At 33.3% G+C, this 11,036-nt stretch overlaps 1 pseudogene; it reads left to right on the top strand.

The window, feature by feature from the left end:
• Positions 1 to 3,674: 3,674 nt before the first annotated feature.
• LOC133801399 (leucine-rich repeat receptor protein kinase HPCA1-like) lies at positions 3,675 to 9,560 on the top strand (annotated as a pseudogene).
• Positions 9,561 to 11,036: the final 1,476 nt, after the last annotated feature.

Raw genomic sequence — 11,036 nt, 5'->3', positions numbered from 1 at the left:
TAGTAACGGCTCTAAGGAAGTGAGGTGTTACAGGTAGGGCTGGAAATTCATGCAAACGTGTCAGATTCGTGTCGACACGATTATGACACGACACAATTAAGGTAAACACGAACACGACACGATTATTATACGTGTCAAAAATACGAACACAAACACGACACGATTATTAAACAAGTCAACACGACATGAACACGATTATGACACGATTAATCATAACTATATGAAAAAATTTATCAAACCTATGTAAAGTATTCGTGTTATCGTGTCTGACATGATTATGACACGACACGATTACGGTAAATACGAACACGACACGATTATTAAACGTGTCAAAAACTCAAACACGAACACGACACGATTATTAAATGTGTCATGTTCATGTTTACCTTAATCGTCTCGTGTCATCGTGTCGTGACCCAAATTGCCACCCCTAGTTACAGGTAGTGTCACGGGACGTAGAGGAATGGTATTGCATGCTGGGCCTCGCGAGATGTAGTCTTGCCTGATGTGGTCTCGGTAGATTCAATCCTACCTGATGGGTCTCGTGAGGCACGGTCTTGCAGGGTGGCCTTGCAAGGTGGGTCTTCGTACCCTCTTATCGAGGGCTCTTGAGGTGAGGTCTCATGCAATGACCCCTCGAGGTGAGGTCTTGCAAAATGACCTTTGAGGCGTAGCAATGTGGCAATGAGGTGTAAATGCCTCTAAAAACGAGGTCACGCATACAGTACCTCTCTAGATAAGTTTCCATGTTCACAAATATTATGATTTCTATTTTAATTATGAACTAATTTTCTTTTTTAGAATTATGATGTAGTTCACTTATGAAGCTTCATTATTTAATATGATTATTTTATGATTTCTTTCTTACTATTTATATTGATTTATTTAACTTGTACATAATGTATGATTACCATTTATATGATCTATGTTTTTTATTCAATATATAAGAAGTGAAAATTGAATATGCTATAGTTAGGGAATCACAAATTCTTATTGGATGAGAATACTTATATAATTTGTGTAGCCGACGGATTCCTATGCTTAATTCCTTTTAATATGTTAGAATTGTCTCTTGGGAATGAATAAGAAATATATTAGACAACTCGCTATCAATATAAGAAGAAGAAGAAGAAATTCATGAGAGTAGAATATGAATAATAAAGTGAATTAGTCAATAAAGTCAGAAGCCCTAGATTTTATTTAGAGTAATTGGCGGCAAAACCCCCTTAAGTTTTCCCTTTTATACACTTAACCCCCTATTTTTTTTGTGTGGCAATACTCCCTTAAGTACCAATTTGTTGGCAAATCCAATGTGTCGTCCATTCTAGTTCGTTAACTGCCATCGAGGACAATCCACGTGTATCCTTGTGTACACGTGACACATTTCTATTGGTCCACGCTATTTATTTATTTAAATATTATATAAATTAAAAATGAATAAAAAATGATTTAAAATTATAAATTAAAAAAATTAAATTTTTTTATAAAATAAAAAATAAAAAATTAATTTTAGTTGTTTTTTTCTTTTTTCTTTTTCTTCTTCTTCTTCTTCTTCTTCTTCTTCTTCTCTCCGTTCAGCTCCATCTCTCACCCTCTGCCCAGATCTCTCTCTCTCTCTCTCTCGATCTCCCTCCTCTCTCTCTTTCTCTCTCGATCTCCCTCCCTCTCTCTCTCGAACACTCAAAGTCGAAGGGGCTGAGTGGGCTGAAGCTGGGTTCGTCGGAGCCAGAGGAGACGGGGGCTAGAAGGGAAGAAAAAGAAGAGAAAAAAAAAAGGAAAAAGAAAACAAATTTATTTTTAATTTTTACTTTGATTATTTTTTATAATATTTAAATAAATAAATAACGTGGACCAATAGAAACGTGCCACGTGTACACAAGGATACACGTGGATTGTCCACGGTGGCAGTTAACAGACTGGAATGGACGACACCTTAGGTTTGCTAACATATTGGTACTTAAGGGAGTATTGCCACAAGAAAAAAAAAAGAACGGAGGTTAAGTGTATAAAATAGTAAATTTAAGGAGGTTTTGCCGCCAATTACTCTTTTATTTAATTGGAATTGTATATACTTGTGTATATAATTTTAGGACAATTCTTCTATAGGGGCTTCACTTTAAGCCTTACCGGTAGGGCTTTCAGTGTTTCTCGACCCATGAACAGTTTTCGGCGCGACATTTTTTTATGACCGTGTATATTGTAGCTATTTAGACCATCCTGCAAATTTTCAGAAAATTCCGAATAGTTTACAGTACCAAAAACTAGGTTCAAACATGTTGTTTTCCACGCGCATAAAAAAAATTAGTCATGCGTGCAACAACATGTTTGAACCTAGTTTTCGATACTATAAACTATTCGGAATTTTCTGAAAATTTGCAGGATGCTCTAAATAGCTACAATATACACGGTCATAAAAAAAATCGCGCTGAAAACTGTTCACGGGTCGAGAAACACTGAGAGCCCTACCGATAGGAATTAAAGTGAAGCCCCTATAAGAGAATTCTCCTATAATTTTATAACAAATTTGGCAATGACTATTGTACTATGATAAAGATAATAAAGGAACGAGAAAGTAAAATTTAACATCTTTATTCCTATTAACATTTCCTATATCACTTAATATCTTTATTATATGAGTATTATCACGTGTTATTGTTAGTACAATTTAATATTGATTCCCAATATTTTAATTTATTATAAAACATTGCTAATTAAACATAAGATGTCTCCGGTATGTATTGACATTTTAACATGATAAATATCAACACTTATATTATATTTATCATAGCTAGGGTGGCCAAACCATTAATGATAAACCTGTCGATTTTTTCCACGTATCAACTCTGACTAGTGTTGTGCTGTCCACATCCTGGTTCAAAGAAAGTCGAAAAGAAGAATGAAAGCAACAAAGGAAGAACGAAACTGCACTAATAAATTTCACGTATGTTAAACAGTGAAAGAAAACAGAGCAGTTTTCAAATGGTAAGCAAAACAATGTCAAGTGCACTGTGTCAATAAATCAAATTTTAGTTGGCTCTATATCATCACCATCATTAATTAGGCTCCTATTCCCAAGTTGGGTTTTCCAAACCGTAGATTATACTGCATAAAGAAGATGGTAGGGGATAGCAATGACGATCGAGAACACACCTGGATAAGAAAAAAATCAACTAACCAATAACAAATAATTTGGTTGAATCATTCAAAAGCTTCTAAAAACACGAGAGAAAGCTCCCTCTCAATCACTTCTTACAGTGAAATTAACTGCACTCCGTGAGTGAAAATAAATAAATAAATAAATTGTTCATTCGCCTCAAAGTACTTGGTTGCCATCATTCAGAGTCGGTCTCTCTTGGAATATTTCAGTTCAGAAACCGTGTTGAACTTTCGCCCGTAATAAGACAATTCAACGCTTTGTATAACAACAGTTCCTCTCCTTTTTCTTTCACTGAAAAGTCACAATAAAAGTTAAAACTCAGCTGAGAATGTTTCTTCCTCATCCCCTAGTGTCATAATAACAAGTGCGTTTAACCTTGTGAAGCTCTTTCTTTACTGAACAATGGATCAAAAAGTTCCAGTCTTTCTATTTTTTGTAGTCTGCCAGACTTATTTGGTCCTAACACTGTCAAACAATCAGGACAGTAAGTTTATTTCCTTAACTTCAGTTTAGTCTCTGCACTCCATATAATCTATTCTATTCTGTTTAGCTGTCAATTTCTTCATTTATTTCAACAAATCATGAAATTTATTATAGTTTTAAGAAGCAACTTCTGATGTTCTTTATGATGATATGAGGAGGCCCTTTCTTTATTACGTGTTCTTTTCAGTTTCCTTTCTAAGTTTATTAATCAAAGTGGAAAATAAGATATTGAACTTTCTCAAGTTTATCAAGCTGGAACAAGAGTTCCGATTCACTAGTTCAAGTATAAATTCCAAAAATTATAAATTCTATGATTTGATGATCTGCTACCTCTTTTCACTTGCTACTTCGGTTGCTGAAACTATAATTGGTTTGTTTCAGAAAAACTTATTTCATTTTGAGTTGATAAGTTTACCATAAGTATCGATAACATGTTCAATTCGTTTGGACATTTTCCAGTGAGAATACCATTTTTTTCTTTTCTTTTCCTTCTGATGCAGTGATTGGTTTAAAGTCTATTAACCAGACAGACCTTCCTCTTAATTTGGGGGACTCAGATCCTTGCGGTGCTAAATGGGAGGGCATTGAATGCATCGGATCACGTGTTACTTCCATGTAAATATCTTGACTACTACTTCATCACTGTTTGGTGTCAAAGTATTGCTACTTCTATCAATTAGTTTTAAGTTTTGTGAAATGCTCCTGTTTTCAGAAAGTTATCAAGCTTTGGATTGAAAGGTCAACTGTCTGAAGACATCGCTCAACTATCCGAATTACAGATTTTGTAGGTTTTCTTTTGTAGTGTTTCAATGTCTTGTTTGGTGATATTTCATTTTATGGTGGAGACTATTAGTCAATTAGCCTCACAAAAATAAGCAAAAGAAAATATGTGCTTCAGATAAAATTTTGTAACTAAATTAACAAAACACACGCTTACTGTGAACTAGACTTCTTGTGTTCCTGATTGTTTTCTTTGCATAGGGATCTGTCTTATAACAAGAAACTAACAGGACCTCTCCCAAAATCAATTGGGAATCTGAAGAAACTTTCACACTTGTAAGGAAATGTTTGAATTCTGTATTGAAGCTTTAATTATGTCTGCGATCCTGCTAGTAAACCGTTTTTGTTTTTTTTCTTGTTACTGTAAGAATATTGGCTGGTTGCAGCTTCTCTGGTCAAATTCTCGACACAATTGGATCCTTACAAGAGCTACGTGTTCTGTAAGAACTTTGAACCTTCCTAATATAAGCTGAAAACATCAATATTTCCTTAGTATTCTCAAGTTGTCTCCCATGAAATTAATGACAGGTCACAGGATTCTCAAAACTATTCTTTTTTCAATGTACTTTTGATTACTTCTAGTTTTCTAACAATCAATGTATTTACATATAAATGCAGATCTTTGAATTCTAATAACTTCAGTGGTGTAATTCCACCTTCCATTGGTAATATGTTCAAACTTTATTGGCTAGATCTAACTGACAATCACATTGAGGGACATATTCCAGTTTCAAATGGTAGTAGTCCAGGTCTTGACATGCTACGGCAATGCAAGCACTTGTATGTAACCTCTTTATTTAGTTTTTCTTATTCTTTATAATGTTAATTAGCTAACTGTCTTATTATAACCGACTACTTTATTCAATTTGCTGACCATGTAAGATCTATGTCTGCTATTGACAGCCATCTTGGGAAGAATAAACTCACTGGATCAATTCCATATCAGCTTTTCAGCTCAAATATGAGTTTGAAACATGTGTAAGATTAATAATACTTCCCTCAAATTTTTTTATTTAGAAAAACACATAGTTTGATACAGCTGCTCATTTTGTGTTTCTCTGCCTATGCATGGATCAAAACTGCATATTTCTATATCAATAGCAGTATGTTGGGTACTAGCTTGCATTTTTCTCTAGTGTATTGCCAAGCTATTCTCTTTGGAAATGATTACAAGGTCATATGCATACATACATACTCATAATATTTTTGACAGATCATTAAACTTGCAGGCTTTTGGACAGTAACAAGCTAAGTGGCAGGATTCCTTCCACCATTGGACTTGTTCAGACTTTAGAGGTGGTGGTGTAAGTATCAAACTCTCATATTCTATTTTTCCATTACTACTAATATTTACATTATTTATATTTTTTACTTACTATAATGTGGTCTGCAGAAATATGAAAAGTAATAGTTTTGAAAAGTCAGATTTCCCTTCATGGGTTTCCTCCTTACATTCTTTGAAAATATTGTAAGTTTCTCTTCTTTATTACTGTTTCCCCCTGCTTCAGAATCATATGTGTGACCTTCTTAATCTTGGGTGGCAGAGTAATGGAGGAGACACATCTGCAAGGAGAAATTCCATCTGAATTATTCAGCCTTCCTAGTTTAGAGACTGTGTTAGTATTTGTTCAAGTGTAATATAAATCATTTTCTTTTTCAATTTACAATGGTTAGTCCTGCTAAAATTGGTATAGATGTTCAATGAATAATGGCTTGATTGCTTTTCCATGAATGACAGGAAACTAAAAAACAACGATCTCAATGGCACATTGAAAATTGGCACCAACTACAGCAGCCACCTGCGGCTCATCGATTTGCAGAGCAATGGAATCACCGAGTTTGAGAACAACAGTGATGTACACAATGTTCAGATCATGTAAACTATATCCCTCACTACTATCTTTTTTGTTATTTTAATTTGATTGGTTATTGGCTTACCTATAGTCTGATCACTTTGTACAAAAATGATGATCTGTTTAATGACACATTTTATTATGTTGTGCTTAGCTTACTGCTCTCATGCCAAAGGGATTGTTATTAATTGTTTCTTCTTTTTCATGTATATCTAAAGACTCCAAGACAATATAATATGTCTTGAAACCAGAACCGAAACAACAGAAAGTTACTGTATAACATCAGTTTCACAATCGACTAGCCCTTATGCGACAGAGAAAAACAATTGTTCACCCGATGCTTGCAGTAAGGATCAAATTTCTAGCCCCAACTGCAAATGTGCTTATCCATATACAGGAACATTTTCCTTCATTGCTCCTTTCTTCTCAGACTTGGGAAATACAAGTGACTATAAGGAGCTTGAAAAATCTCTCATAAACTTTTTTAAGTTGCAAATAAGAAATGTAGATACCATTTCTTTAAGTAACCCCACCAAGTATCCCTCTGAGTACTTTCAAATAAGGCTAGAGCTTTTCCCATATGGCCGAGATTGTTTCAGTCCAACTACAATTTCGAATATAGGTTTTGCTCTTAGCAACTTTACTTACTTGGTTCCCAAAGCTTTTGGGCCCTTCTATTTTATTGGTGATGCTTACAAGTGTGCAGGTGATTCTTTTAACGCATACTAACTCAAACTTTGAAGCTTGATTCTGTTTTTCTGTACAGCTCTCTTCATTTTTTTTTTCTCTTGATGTGGACTTAGGTGAAGAGGTGCCTACAAACTCCAAAAAGCCAAGTATTGGCATTGTGATTGGTGCAGTTGCTGGAATTTCTGCTCTTGTAGTGCTACTACTTATAGGATTGTACGCTTTCAGTCATAAGAGGACAGTAGAAAGAGCCATTAAACAGTACCCTTCTTCAGGTAAAACAACTTTTTGTTTTCTTGGTGGAGACAGAGGTAAGACCATACTTTCTAAATAAATTATGTCTTAGTTTCTTTAACAAATATATAATATGAATTTTAGTGTGCTTCAACTTAAATAAGAGCAATGGAAGCAGTCTTCAGCTCAAAGGAGTGAGGTTGTTCTCTTTTGGAGAACTTAAGAAATACAGCGACAATTTTTCAGCTGCCAATAACCTTGGATCTGGGGGATATGGGAAGGTTAATAATTTTCCTTCTTTTGTATTGGCTATCAGAGTGTTTTTGGTAAGAGGGAGAAGCGTGTTGATGTATTTTATGAGGGAAGTGATTAGGCAATGAATTTCAAATCCTCAATCCTTCTAAACTTAGAGAGATTTTATGAGTAAGGTCTCCCCATTCTACTCACTTCTCCCTCCTACCAAATAAAGAAGATTATAATATTTTCTTCATCCTTTCATGCAAAAAATAGTAAACAAAGATTAATTATTTAATCCCCTACTCTTTTTATCCAAATGTAACTAATATATATATTTATATATATATGTCCATTTCTATATTCTCTCATTCCTGTCACATGATGGTTTTCACCTTTTTAAAGTTCTGTCATGCTCTTTACTTCTGCATTTTCCTTCATGTCATGTGTTTTCAACTTTCTGTTTTTAAGACTTTTTGTCCCTCCAATACTCAAGTTGTAAAACTTTTGCTGGGCACTAAACATAGCATAATGTCCTTTGAACATCTTCACAGGTTTATCGCGGAACTCTTCCCACCGGAGAGCTCATTGCTATCAAAAGAGCTAAAAAAGAGTCAAAGCAGGGAGGAACTGAATTCAAAACTGAGATTGAACTTCTGTCAAGAGTTCATCACAAGAATCTTGTCAAACTTCTTGGATTTTGTCTTGAGCAAGGTGAAGAAATGTTGATCTACGAGTATGTACCAAATGGTAACTTGAATGATACTCTTTCAGGTAATTCCATCATTCTAGCTCTTCAGTTTCCCTCTACCAATATCTTGTTCTGAATGCTTAAGCTTTTACGTACGTATTTATAACCAACATTAGGCCTAAAGATAATAAGTAATACTCAAGACAGACAACGAGAAATGTTTCTATAAGAAGATAGAAAACGTAGTCATTTTTTGTGACATAATTATGTATATGAATGTTGTCTGTACTCTATAGGGAAGTCAGGAATTACATTTAATTGGATGAGAAGACTCAAAGTGGCTCTTGATAGTGCTAGAGGCATAGCCTATCTCCATGAACTTGCCGACCCTCCAATAATTCATAGGGACATTAAGTCAACCAATGTCCTATTGGATGATCATTTGAATGCAAAAGTAGCTGATTTTGGTCTTTCCAAGCTTATGGGCGATGATGAATTGGATCATGTAGTTAGAACTCAAGTCAAAGGGACAGTGGTAATTATTCCACCTTTCAATCCTTTTGTATATATCAATTCTGATAATTTTGCCTCTGCATAATGCTTTTCTACCATATATTTAGTCACCCAAAAACTATTTGTATTAAACGAAAGCCACATAAGAAGAAAAATTTCAGGAACATTTTCATCACTCTGAGGCAAAATAATCTAAAGAAGATGGTTTTTTTTTTCTGTTTAAATAGGGTTACTTGGATCCTGAATATTGCATGACACACCACTTGACTGACAAGAGCGATGTGTATAGTTTCGGAGTGTTGATGTTGGAGCTGATTACTGCAAGAAAGCCTATACAGCGAGGGAAGCACATTGTGAGAGAAGTACGAGTAATGATGGATAAGAGTAAAGAAGTATACAACCTCAACACAGTTGTTGATCCAACTATTGATTTGGGAGAGAGACTAAGTGGTTTTGAAAGATTTGTGGACCTAGCAATGAGATGTGTTGAAGATGCAAGAGCAGACAGGCCTACAATGAATGAGGTGGTGAAGGAGATCGAAAGCATCGTGCAGCTTGATGTTTGTAACTCCAAGGCAGATTCAGTATCAAGCTTAGCAAGTCATGAGGAGTCAAATGTATCAAGTTCCTTTGATCCTTACAACGAAGATTCCTTTGACAAGAGTGGAGTTTTTCCATAAAACTACAGTGAGTGTTGTTTTGTACTCAAAATGCTCAAGTTGGTAGTAGTAGGCGGATTTTGTGTTGGAATATGGCATGTATAGGAAATATATAATTTGGTGTGAAACTGGTGTTGAATGTTGTGGTGTTTCTATCATTTTGTATAGAGGTTTTATTTTTATAGTAAAAATGAGAGAATAGGAACAAAAGGCTGAATAATAGAAGAGGAAATTACATTTTATATAAGACTTTTATTAATGTGCAAAAATATGATTTTTTTTCAAAAAAAGTTAATTCATGAACTTTTTTTTTTAAGAATTTTCACTTTTATGAATTTATTTTCCCATATTTTTGTATAAAAGTTGGTTTATGCCATAGTCTTACTCTTAATCAAGCTTTATTAATTTTGAAGGGAATGTTTGTAATTTGATTATTAGTTTTTAGCTTGTTTTTTTATATTACTAATTTTATATTAAATTTTTCTTTGGTTGTTTTGCAATTTTTTTTTTTGTAATATGAATTGTGTTTAAAATTATTTTTATTTATTATAAAACTTTTTTTTTTTTTTTTTTTAGATTGTACGTTTCTTTTTTCAAATCCTGGATAAAGTAACCAGTTACTTGATTAATATTTGACAGTTATGTAAAAAAAAATCATAGAGCTAATTAAATAACATATAACAGGAGGGGTAATCAGATATTCTAAGAGGAGTAACTTTCTGCCATAAGATGGGTAACCAGTTACCATAAGGAGGGGGGGGGGGGTGGCGTGTTACTATATTAAATATGAAAAGAAACATCAAATTTGAAAGAAGAACACTTCATTAAAAAATGAAAAAGAAGTAACTATGATTTTAGTAACATGGGTAACCAATTACCATAAAGAACCTAGAAATATACATACACATCAGAACGTGAAGGTAACTAGTTACCCCTATAAATATATACACAAAGAACGTGAACGTGAATAATTACCCCCAGAAATATACACACAAAGAATAGGAAGGTAATCAGTTACCACAGATCTGAAGATAAAAAAAAATAAGATCCACCGCATCTTCTCTCCCATCTTCTTCATATAATTTTTTTTCTAGATTTGAATGTTCTCATCAGGGTAACTGGTTACCCATTCACGTTTTCATATTTTTATTAGTTTTGGTGTTCCTATAAGGGTTACAGCAAAAAGAAAATGCTGAAAAAATTGATTTGAATTTTTTTACATACAGTGGAAAAAATTATAAAATAAATTACAATAATAAAATATATTAAATAAAAAAATAGTGAAATGATTGTGTAATGTTAAAATATGTGTGAAAAAAAGGAATGAGAAAAGAATAAGTACATAAATGAAGGAAAAAACGAAAAAAAAAACTTAAGAAAAAAAACTAAAAAAATATGAAGAAAAAAACAAAACAAAAGAAATGATGAAGGAAAAAAAAACAAATGAATGAATACAAATGAAAAGAAGAAGAAAAATAATGGAAAATGGAAAGAAAAAAATATGAACAAAAAAATTGGTAGAAAAAAAATGAAAAAATGGAAGAAGAAAAAAAGCTCGTACGTGTAAAAAAGAAAAAAAAATAGAAGAAAATAATAAATACAAAAATGAAGAAAAAATAAAAAGGAAAAGGAAAAAAATATTGAAAAAATATGAACAAAAAAAAAACAATACAAATGAAAGAAAAAAATAGATAAATGAATAAAAATGAAAATGGGAAGAATGGAAAAACAGAAAGAAAAAAAAA

This window comes from Humulus lupulus, chromosome 1, assembly GCF_963169125.1.
Source record: "Humulus lupulus chromosome 1, drHumLupu1.1, whole genome shotgun sequence".
Lineage (NCBI taxonomy): Eukaryota > Viridiplantae > Streptophyta > Magnoliopsida > Rosales > Cannabaceae > Humulus > Humulus lupulus.
This window is presented reverse-complemented; position numbering and strand designations above follow the sequence as displayed.